This window comes from Ictidomys tridecemlineatus, chromosome 1 (assembly GCF_052094955.1).
Source record: "Ictidomys tridecemlineatus isolate mIctTri1 chromosome 1, mIctTri1.hap1, whole genome shotgun sequence".
In the NCBI taxonomy this organism is placed as follows: domain Eukaryota; kingdom Metazoa; phylum Chordata; class Mammalia; order Rodentia; family Sciuridae; genus Ictidomys; species Ictidomys tridecemlineatus.
Genome location: NC_135477.1, coordinates 260,795,049 through 260,807,354, shown reverse-complemented (window position 1 = coordinate 260,807,354; position 12,306 = coordinate 260,795,049).

The following is a 12,306-nucleotide window of genomic DNA, read 5'->3' as shown; positions in this document are numbered from 1 at the left end:
CAAAAGAGTAAGAGAGTTCACTCTCTCCAGCAAAAACAACCTACCATATTAAAAATAATAGCAAATAGCGTCATTATGTAAGAAAATTAATATTTTTAAATAACTAAAATTTTTTTGAAAACCTGTACTAAATAATAAAAGTTATGATATGTCTGTCTGCACAAAGAGCCATAAATGCTCAAGAGAACTCAAGGCCTTCGACAGCACCCGGGCCAGGGGCCTCACCTCCTGGCCAGTTGCTTTCTTTGGGACAAGCAGTGATGTTTTCCATGTGAATTTTCGCACGTGAAAACTTGATAATCACTTAAGACGGACCATAGTGTCATCATCAGCGGATGACAGAAGAACACCACACCATAATGTAGGACATGAAAGTCCTCCAGGAGGACACTGGGGAGGGTGGCTGGCCTCAGCCCTTCTTGCCCGTTCACCTGTGTGCCAGCGGCTCTCCTGAGGCTCCTCCAGAAGGCAGCCGCATCCTGCAGGGCCAGCAAACGGAGCCCAGGGCGCCTGACTCCCAGAACTTTCCTGCTTGCACTTTCTCCACCATGTAACCCAAGGTCGATTTTTGCCTTAATCTTTTAGATTACTTAGTTTCCTTATTGTTGAATCAAATGTGGACAATTGAAAAAACACTAAATTTTAAGAAGGAAGACTTTTTTCTGTTTCTAAAGAGTGAATTCAGAAAAGCAAGACAGCTGCTGATGAAAATCCCTGCTTCCATTCTCCTCGAGCCCCACGGGGAAGGGGACGTGAGGTGGAGGACAGCAGCCAGATGCCCTGGACTCGGGACTCACCTGCCCTTGCAGTGGAGGCCCTGGGCTGTGAGGAGGGTGGGGGATCTTCAGCTCAGGCCGCAGCCGGCTCTGCTCTCCCTGGCTCCGTGTGACGAGGCTTCGCAGCTGTCTTTGACACCCATGGTTTGGGGATAGAGGATGGGGCTCCACCTGGATGAACCAGAGGTGTTCTGCACTGTCCCCGTTTGTGTCAAGCAGCTTTGAATGCTCTTTGCCTGGAAGAGGGAATGGCCTGGGGCAGCCTCTCCAAGAGAGTTCATTCCACCCGAGTTGTCTTTGTAAGCCAGACATTGATGAAAATGAGTGAAACCCACTGGAACAAGTAAGAATTCATCACGCCGGGTCACAAAACCAGTAAGGGGGTATCAAGTGGCTGCCACTGATCTTCCACATGTTCATAAATGTGGAACTGACGTTTTATTTCCGTAAAATAGCATTTGAAAAGTTTGATATTCCAAATGACTAGACTTTATAAAACAAACTCCGCTAACTTCATGTTTCTGTAACTTCACCTGTCCTGTCTCTGAACCTGGCCTTATGCCCACACCTGCATTACCGTCCCTTCAAGGAGTCTGCTCAAAATCGCTACTGCCCAGAGTTGTTCAGGTGGCCTAGGTGGCCGTCTCTGCTCCTGGTGTCCTGTGGCTCCGGACGATCTCTGATCTCTGGGTGCCTTTTTTGGGTGTCAGCAGAGCTGACCAGGTTCCTAATGGAGAGCCCTGTTTGCTCTGCTGGACACACAGGAGGGGCGGGCGTGGGCTGTCGCTGAGCCCCTGGAGCATGAAGCCAGGCAGATAAGGCTCCAGGGCTCCAACAGCAGGGACGGGGCCACCTCACGCCACAGGCCCTAGCGTTCCCTCCAGAGCTCCTCCCGGTTGCCAGACAACGTGGCAGCTCTGCTGTGCCCGCTGGTTGTCCAGCTGTCACTGGGGAACACATAGCAATCACCCACAGGCTCAGAAAGCCCCCTTTAAGCCAACAGAGCCTCCCGAGGACATGGCTTCCTGCCTGCCCACGGGTGCAGTGGGCAGCTGGTGCCGGGCCCCTGTGTGGCTGGAGGGAGCCCACTTCTAATGGAGCGTGTGAGCCCTGTCCCCAGATCCGGGCTAAGATGGGCCAGGCCGGGCGTCTGTCAGGGAGGCTTTCTTGCATGACGTTTGTGTTCCCTGGATGCTCGTGTCTTCAGGTGTTCCAGAGGCTTCCAGAGAGTCAGCCTCAGGCCTGCACAGCAGCACCCCGGGCTCCCGGCCCCTCCTGCCTGAGCATGTGGACGTCCGTCCAGCCCTGTGAGCGGGGTCCTCAGGGAGACTACCTTCAATAAACGCCTCTGTGCCTGTGCGTGTACCTGCTGGGCACACACGTGCACTGTGCGTGCCCCTCGAGAACCCTGCCTGCTGTCCTCCACAGCCACGTCTCCTAGACAGGACGGCAGAGTCCAGGGGAAGAGCAAAGGCCACTCTGCCCTCAGGCACCACTTAGAACCCTGTGCCTCAGCAGTGCCACAGGTGGAGTCCGAGGTCACCCATCATTATGCCACCAAGGACACGTGGATGTTGGCCTTTATGCCACCAAGGACACGTGGACAGTGGCCTCTACATGACTTCATCAAACAGGGTCATACGAGGACATACGACAAAGGGAAGTAGAGCACTGCACTGAACATTCTAGAACCTTCCCTTCAGCCTTCAAGGATGCCCCCAGCACTCCAGGGCTCCTGGGACTTGCCTTTCCTGTAGGCATGCGAGAGAGGGGCCTGCACATGGTCTGCCCAGAATTGGCCGGGCTGCTGGGCCTCTGCAGGTGACCCTGGTCATGCCTGCCTGCCTGGCCTGGGTGACAGGTCTTTTCTCCAGGAATCCTGGTGCTGTCCGAGCATGTGGAGGCGAAGCCACTTGGCTCCCGAGGCCTGGCCTGGTTTTATTTCAGAGAATGGGGAAAAGCCCTGAAAAATGGGTGGAGCAGGAGGTGAGGGAACGGATTCCCAGGGACTGCTGGTTTCCTGGGGCAACTGCAGCAAACCACCACAAACCGCGAGACTTGAAATAGCAGGATTTTTACCCACAGCTCTGGAGCCTGAAATCCCAGACCAAGGTGTGGGCTAGGCCCTTCTCCCTCCAGGACTTCTGGGGAAGATCTGCTCCTGCCTCTCCCAGCTGCTGGTGTTGGCTGCAAGTCCTTGGCCTTCCAGGGCTTGGAGGGCTTTAAGCCCATTGTCACAGTGCTGTCCTGGGTCTGCCTGTCCTCTCCAGCCACCGGTTCAGGGCTCTCCTTGCTCAGGAAGACCTCATTCTAACAAGACCCACAGGCAACATTCTATTCCAACAAGGTCACATTGTGGCATTCCAGGTGGACATGAATCTGGAGGGACTCTCTGGACCCTCTGGGTGGGTCACCTGAAGTGTCCTTAATCACAGCGGCTAACCTGTGAGCATCAGGGAACGTGAACAAGGGCGTCCTGTGCACGGTCCTCGTCAGTCAGGCTGGGATGAAGGGCTGCCCCCGGGCTGAGGGCCTTTCCTGATGTCCAGCACAGATCTACAGCAATCCAGGCCAACTGGGACAGTTGGTCGCATCAGGCTCTTCTTAGTAATGTGGCCATAGGCAAGGTCTCCATCTCCCTGGTCCTGCCCTCCTCTGGGGTCTTGGCTTCCCCTCAGCCCAGCTCTGGCCCTTGTCCGTCAGCTGTCCTCAGCCTCGGCCAAGTTGGCTGGTCGGTTGGTGGCATCCGATTTCCTTCCTGCAGAATTCTCTGCTGCTGGTGGAATCTTCTCAATCCATTTGCAGCAGCTCCGACAGAGTGCTACAGACTGGGCGGTTCAGAGAACAGAAATTCATCTAGCTCACCTTTTGGAGGCTGTGACGTCCACAAGAAGGGCAGGGGCATCTGTGAGGGCTGGTTCTGTGTTATGGCAAGGTCCACAGGCAAGAAGGTCCACAGACGGAGCCAGTATGGCAGAATCAGCGTTTTGATCAGGAGCCCACTCCCATGACAACCCATCTACTCCCACATAACTAACCTGCCCCTGTGACAACTTGTCCACTAACCTGTTCCTGTGATAATAACCTACTTCCATGACAGCCACCATGATGGCCCTGATCCATACACAAGCCTGGGCCCTTGTGACCCTCCCACCTCTCAAAGGCCCGTCTCCTGACACCTCCACAAGAGCCCTTCACTCCACCGTGACTTTGGGAGGGCGACTGAAACCACAGGCCCACAGGGTCATCTACCAAGACCTCCATTGATCACTGTGCTGAGGGCTGGTCACAGAGTTCATTAACATAGTGAGCTTAATCAAGGATCATCTCTTAATTCTCTTTTCAAGACACCTTTTCTTCTTTAATCCTTTTTAGAGAACGTTGAAGAAACATGTCACAATTTTCAAAGGGAAAGCTCCATCTCTGCATCTAGTGTTTAAGGATTCTGGTTGAGAGTAGTTATCATCTTTCAACTCAGGGGCGGGGCCAGGGCACTCCACACACCCCTGCTTGCCTTAGAAGCCCCCCAGAAGAGCGCCTAGCTTCGGACCAGGGAGTTTTTGTGGAAGTGAATGCCCCTTATTCCAGGTAGAGTCCTGGGGAAGTCACTCCCGCTCACTGGAGCTGCCCCCTGCCGTGCCAGGTGAGTCATGGAGATGTCCTCTACATTCTGTGACCCAGTGGAACCGCACGACTAGGTACGGGGACACCTGCATGGAGCCCTTTCCTCCCCGCAGCTCATTAAGGCGACTCCTCCGTGGTTCTTTGTCTTCACAGGCTCCTCCCAAGGTTGAAGGTCAACCCTTCTGCTTGGTGGACAGTCTATAGCAGTGTCCACACAGCTTCTGTCAGCAGCTCCGCCACACTGAGGCCCCACGTCAGCCTTGTGCAGGTGGACGGCTTGGGGAGAACCTGCCTAGGTGGCTGCCGCCCCTCACCTGCGAGTCCTCCCTCTCTAGGAAATCTAAGTACACAGTGACGTACCCGAGGTGAAATCCAGGAGCGTGAACAGCTGTTGATGCAGCTGCGCCGGGTTCTGGCACATTCCCAGTCCACATGCCTCACTTGGGCCAAACGCCTGACTGAGAAGCAACTTCACACCTTGAACTCAGTCCCCCCCACCCCAGGCGAGGCTGGGGCAGGACCCCTGGGACTCCTCAGGGTGAAGAGGCAGGCGCAGAGGCTCGACTCCTCCGGAGCATGGAGGACATGACCCCTGGGGTGAGAGAAGGCAGCAGCTCCCAAGGCGGACAGGCCTTTCAGGTCTTCCAAGCCGACGGCCAGGGCTCCGACCCCTCCTGTCAAGGTGGGGCCACTTCTGATGAGGCCAAGTCACTCTGTGGGGCCACGAGTCTCCCATGGCTTTCCTTCCAGGGCGTCCTGAGGACTGACGGTCTTGGCCTTTGTGTTTTCATCCCTCCTGCTAAGACTGGCTCACCCTGGTCCTCCTGACACCCAGGCCTGACGGACTGACCCAGGAGTGAGGAGGGCAGCGGACCCCAGAGGGGCCTGCGGGGGGCAGCCTCCCTGAGGAGGCCTCTCCTTGCGAGTTATGAGAAGGAGGGGGACAGCCAGGCCAGGAGACGGCTCAGGGCAATCATTGTGTGGCCTGTTGCGTCCCCAGGGGTGGGTCTGGTAAGGTGTCACGGGCAGGAGACCCTGGGCACTGCCCCATCAGGACAGGGGCCAGCCCCAACCCTGCTGTGGAGTGGTGGCAGGGGCAGGCCACAGCTTTCAACACCCCCACGCGTGGCTTAGTCCTGCCGGAGGCTTCAAGGCCTTCCTGCAGACAGCCCCATCTGGGACCCAGCAGCCCTCAGACCCACGGCAAGGCTGACCCGGGTGCAGGAGATGGTGGGCCACGGGGACCACAGGTGGGTGTTTGGACTGAACGTGCCAGGGTCAGACTCAGCTCGAGTGGCAGTGTGGCCCCAGGACTCCTCCATGCCTTTGCATTGTCAGTGAGCATTCCCACCTCCAGGACGGGTGGGCTGCAGGGTGCTGTCCACGTGTGCCAGCTGAACCCTGTCCTGGCCTCCTCCAGGATCAGACGTCAGTCTGCTCCCCTGGCCTCTGCACACCTCAGAGAGCAAGCATGCTGGGGAGGAGGACGTCAGTGAGCACAGAGGAGGAGGGAGCAGGACAGACTTGCGTGCCCTAGAGCCGGAGGGCACTCCCCAGGCCGTCAGTCTCCCTCGCACAAAGGACTGGGTTGTTCTGAACAACAGGCCACAGGCGCCCTCTGGCCCTCAGGCAGCCCTAGGCCCTTGTTGGTGCTTTCACAATTCTCTTGCTAGCCTTGTGAACGTGTGCACACACATGTGTGTGCGCATGTGAGGCGGTGTGCATGTATGTGTGCAGAGACTGGATGCTTAGGATAACACGAGGCGGGCCTGAGTACACCGCCCATCCCACTCACACACACCAGTGGGTGGGTCGTGTGAGTCAGGTCTTTCAGGCCCCCCACGCCCCGCGGGCGCCTGACAGTCAAGAGTTGGCCAATGCAGACGTGGTACCTAGTTTTCCACATGTGCTTGCCTTTTCTAAATTTAGGGCAGTCTTCAGAGATTAAGATAAAGACAGCTTTGGCATTTTTATCTTCATTGTCTCATTTCCACTAAGTTGTTTAAAATACTACAATCAAACAGTGGATACAACAGTTGGAGGGACCGGGTTAAATTGACAGTGACATAAATGAGTTTGTCCTTTCAGGGAAAGTCTAATTATTGAGGATTAAATACTCTGCTGCCTTCTAAAAATACTACGCAGGATTCAGAGGGAAGATTCCCAGAATATTGTGACAATCGCTGACAGCGAGGTGGAGTCCCCCCTGCTTGCTTCAAGGTGTACCTCATTATGATGTAGATTCCTGGAGAACCAGGGACAGCAGCCCTGGAACAGGAACAGGCATAACTCAGCAGATCCTAATGAAAACAGAATATTCTATGAAGTCAAAAATCAATAGATTTTAGCCAGTCTTATGCTAATGAACCACTCAGAGTTCCGTATTAATCTCTCAGGGGTCTGGCCCGTGGTGGGATCAGCACATTCCTGTTGGGGTCTTTCTAATGCCCCTTTTCAGACCTTCAGGAGGGTTGGATGCAGCTCAGCGCTCAGTTATGCAGTATTGATTTAAAGACATATTTGTTCTCATCTGTTCAGAAAGGATGCCGCATGCGAGTTGCAGGATCCTCCTAATTGGATTCAGCATGTTTTGTATTAACTAATTAGGAGTTCGCCTTTTCAGTGCTTGCTTCTTTTTTGTCCGATCAGCTATTTTAATCCTCTTTATTCCATGAAGCTGGAATGGAAGATTCATTATTTTCTTTTTAAATATTTGATGATGCACTTTCAGCCCCATCAAAGTGGCGGGGGATATATGAGAAGTACCCTCTGGATCCCCCTGTGCCCTTCCTCACGTTCTTCCTGAAAACCTACCTGGGATGCTTCCCTCCCCCTCCTGCCTGCAACTCACAAGACCCCACTCCCAGGCACATGTGCACACACATGCACAGCCCCCAGTGACCTCAGGACACGTGTGTGTGTGGAAGACTCTCATCAGAACTTTAACAGCTACTACCCTCACATTACACCCCAGTTACACCCCGGTTGCAAAGGCACTGGTGGTCGGTGCTTGCTACATCAGTCTCAAATTAAGCACAGGTGCTGGGCGGCTCTGACTTGCGTTCCAGAGCCATGTGATCTGAATGAAGCCAGTGATCTGCCACTGAAAGTCTCCAGCCCAGCCCTGTCCTGCCTTTGCCTTGCTGAGTTCACAGTCCAGGGCTCCTTTAGAAATCTGTGGCACCCCCAGCTTGGGCCAGCCCTGAAGGGAGAGACAAGGAGGACAGAGCAGGCTTCTGTGAGGGTCCTGGAGAAGGGGACACCTCATCCATCTCCTGGACCTCCTGGACATCCATCTGGGGCAGCTGACCCACCCCTGGAAGAAGTAGGACCCCTGGGGAGGGGGGATGGAGGACGGCCTCATGGAAGAAGCGTGCACAGAAATGGACAGGGCTGTGCATGGGGCAGATGGAAGGCCACCCAACAGTGACGGGTGTCATAGGCAGCAATCACCCCCACCGAACTTTACTTACTACTCAGGAAATAAAGGTCTTAAAGTGCTAAAGTTATAGCGGCCTTGCTCCACGAGGATCACGCTCCTGGGAGCTCACTGTCGCGAGGCCCTGTGTCCACTGCAGTTGAAACTGGGTGCAGCTCTTCAGCAGAGTGCACACTAGGTGCTCTGGGTGGGCCAGGGGCCCGGGTGGGCATCTGGCGGTCCAGTGCCCCCTCCCCTGCAGGCTCAGGAGGTTGTGCCTTCCTCCACCTGGGGGCTTGCTGGAGAACAGGGCTGCACTTCACCTTAAGAGCTCCCATCAGGGCGTGTGCTAAAATCAACAGCTGCCACCTCTGTGACTCCTCAGATGACAGGGACGGGGCTCTGCAGCCCCTTCTGTCAGGCCTGGGGATCAGAAACTGGATAGGGTGGGGGCAGGTCAGTGTGGGGGGGGGTGGGGATGGAGTTATGGACAGCACTGTTCACTGTGGCCTGGTGCCTTGGGTGGTGAGGAGAGTATGGAGGCTGGGTGTACACCTGTGTCCTGTCTCTGGACAGCAGCAGGGCCTTTCTCCCACACGTCCACATATTTCCACAGCTGGCAATTTAAATACGTGGCCTGGCCTTTTCTTTGTTAGTTAAACGAGAGTAAAAGGCTCCAAGGGACCCACTCTTTGCTGACTGTGCAAGGTGCTTTGGCAATCAGAGGTCAGAGGTTGTTCCCCTGGTCGCCAGCTCAGAAACCCATCAGCTTGACTCCTGCGTGGTCAGGGCCTTTCCCGATGGGCAGTGCTGGCTTGGGAGGGCTTCCTATGCTGCTGCAGTGCCCCCAACAGCCCTCTGAGCCCACCCCAGGGAAAGTGCATCCATCTGGGGCAGCTGACCCACCCCACGGCAGGACGGGGCTGATTCACTGAGTCTGAGCAAAACCACGCCCCATAGACCTTCCTCACAGGCTCCTGAGGCTTGAAATCCCAGGATTTCAGAGAAGTCAGGGCAGACGTGATGCTGATCCCTAAATACCCGGGAAGAGCAGAAGGCCACTTGGGTGGGTCACCCCAGACTTGCTCTATGGTCTGTGTGCAAGCTGCTCACCTGTGTGGGAGCCCATCCTCAGGGCTGGGTCCCCCCAGGGCTGGGTCCCCCAGGGGCTGACCAATACCAGGGCAGGTGTACAGGCAGCTCTCTCATGTGGGCTTTGTTCTGTAATCATCGTTAGACAACCTTGAGATCCTCTGGCCCAAGTGCTGAGGATCCTGCGGTGGCCTTGCTTTCTCTGGATGTGTACATTTAGGCATTTAAAAACACTAATTCAGGGAATCAGCTGCCCAGGCTTTTCCCTCCAACATGAGACAATCACTGAAACCACCTGTGGTCCTCTTCCCAAGCCTCTGACTGCGGGGATGCCGGCCTTCCCAGGCGGGTGTGTTGCAGACCTCGGGTCCCTGTAGCACTGTCACTCTAGCCTAGAGAGCACCGGCTTAATGCACTTAGCTTTCGTTGTTAGTTCAGGGGACTTGGTTTCTTCTTGCTGCTATAACAAGATGATTCATAAGTAGAAATTTGTCCCTCATAGTTCTGGAGCTGAGAGGCCGTGGTCGAGGCACGGCAGGCTCAGTGTCGGCAGAGCACAGGGCCCCCAGGACCGCAGCCTCTGTGTCCCTCCTGGGCCCCAGGAAAAGGGAGCCAATGTCTTTTCAAGTCCTTCTGTGAGACAGTAATCCCGCTGTCAGGGTGCAGCCGACCTGGCTTGGTGACTGGAGAAGAAGGTTTCACTCCTTCTTCATCCTAAGACAGACAGCGCTGTGATCCCATCTCCCGTGGACTGGAGAGGGAGGCAGGATTCAAGTTATAGCATTTATACATCTGAACAATCTAATTCTTGCTCATCTGGATTTCTCCTGCTTTGCCTCCTGCCATCTTGAGAGGAAATGGTCAACTGTGCTGACCCTTTCACCTGCTGGAGCTCAGTGTTGGAGCTACCTAACAAAATCGCAGGCGGTCTGGTGAGGATGGAGGATGGCCAGGGCTGGGGGGACCCACAGACAGCACAGGGATGCAGGGGGAAGTTCACCAGCAGGGACCTTGGAGGGGGCTGTGAAGAAGGAGGAGCAGCTTGCTGGGGAGAACAGACCAGCTGTTGAGGACTCGCGTTGATGTATTCACAGAATGCACACAGTTCCAAGAACCTTATCAGGGAGAAGATCTGAGGTGCGTCTGAGAAGAAAGGGAACTCGGTTGTTGATGGATGAAATATTCTATAGAGTCTGTTCCATCCACTCCATTAGACCTTGGAGTCTTTTGTTAGTTTGTGTCTGGATGACCTCTTAGAGAGAGAGGGTGTTGAAATCCTGCAGCATTACTGGGTTACAGAAAGTCTAAACTGAGGCTTGTTTGTTTCATGTCAGGAGGCACAACGACATTTGGGGCATGAGTACTTACAATCATCACATCTTTTTGTTTGAAGGCCATATTCTAGGTCACAAAACAAGTCTTGGTAAATACAATTAAAATTGAGATAATTCTTTGCATTTTATCAGATCATGATAGCAATAAATTAGAAATCAATAATAAGATAAAAACAGAAGTCTTTATAATACATAGAGATTGAACAATATATTTTTGAATGAAGAATCAGTTATAGAAAAAATCAGGGGAGAAATTTAAAAATGCTTAGAAACACACCAGAGCAAAACCACTACATATCACAATCTCTGAGACAGTATAAAGACAATTTTAAAGGGCAAATTTATAGTGTTGAGTTCCCTACATTAAAGAAGGAAGAGGAGGAGGAGGAGGAGGAGGAGGAGGAGGAGGAGAAGCCGGGGGTGGAGAGAGAAATCCTAAAGGCAATCTGAACTTTCCAACAAAGAAAACCCTAGGACCAGATGGATTTTCAGATCTTTAAAGAACTAATGCCAATGCTCCTCAGAGGATTCCAAGAAATAGAAAGGGAGGGAACACTCCCACATTTGTTCTATGAAGTCATATCACCCTCATACCAGAACCAGATAAATACACATCAAGAAAAGAAGTCTACCAACCAATATCCCTGATGAACACAGATAGAAAAATTATTAGTAAAATATTAGAGTTTTGCCTTTAGAAACACAATCAGAGTATTTTTAAAGGAGCCATCATCTCCACAGACGTTCCTGAACTCCGAGGGTCGTCAGGAACTATGTGGAAAAGCTACATCCAATACTGGAAAGCCTGGAAGCTACTGACAGGTTTCTAGACACATATGCCCTACCCCAACTGAACCAAGGGATCGAGAAAACACAGAGGCCCACGTCAAGGGAGGCTTTTCATGGCTCTGAAGAACATGCTCTGAGGTTTCCCGGAGGGTCTGGTGAACTGGTGAGAGGTCTCACCTGAACACAAGGTGAAACGTCACTTCTCAGGGCACCTCTGCTTTCCAATGGAGACACTTCCCTACAAGAGCCACTGTGCAGAGCCCTACTCCTGAGAGTTACCACCAAAGCCAGGTGAGTGCAGGGAGGAGTAGGTAGAGATGGCAGAACTTTCCCCCACCTTGTAGATGGCTGCATCTGGTCAGTCCAGCCCTCCTGCCCCAAACCAGTCCTCCTGTCCCACTTGGGCTGGGAAAAGGCCCATCAGCCATCTCTCTTACACCATAACAAAGAAAAATTGGAAACTGCATTAACATACAAAAAGAATGCTATGACCCTGTTTTGAAAGCCAATGTTCATGAACTCGACCTTGAGGCTACATCCTTATGGTCAGCAGACATCTACTGGAGGACTGCCACACTCAGGGCCAGCTCTGTTACACACGCGATCGGCCTCCCAGCTGGGTGGAGCACAGCAGGAGGCCAGGCCCTGTGCTCCTGTCACCACACAGTGACGCATGCTTCTGGTTTGCTGAACGTGCCCATCTGAGCCACTGAAGTCTGTCACCACAGGACAAAGTCTCACTTCCAACACAGGCACCCTCCTGGAGAGCCGGCCCCATACCACCGACTCCCTGCCTCGTCACCAAGAAGGCACAGAGCAGGAGTGGCTGACCAAGAGAGTCCCAGAGGTCCACCGCTTCTGGTGGCCATCTCAAAATGAGGACAGACCTCTGGGCCCGTGAGGGAGCTGCAGCCACATGGTAGCAATGCAGAGAAGTGTGTGAGCAGCTGAACCAGAGGAAGGAGCCCTGCTCACTAGGGACCTGGGGACCGACTTCTCCCGTAGCAGAGTGTGGTCTCGGTGGAGGAGCAATTCCAAAATCTTGCCAAAGACCCACAGGGACGGGTGCAATCTCCTGCTTCAGACGGACTTGGGCTGGTACTGCCACCTGTCTACTTGCATGGTCCAAGGCAAGACAGAAGCCATCAGGAGCCTGGAAGTCTTCCTCCACCAAAGCAGACTGAGAGGTGTGAGTGAAAGACCACCTTCAACTCCTTCTGCATCTCTGGTTCTGTTATTGCAAAGAAGCAACACTTTAAATGATGCTTTAGAA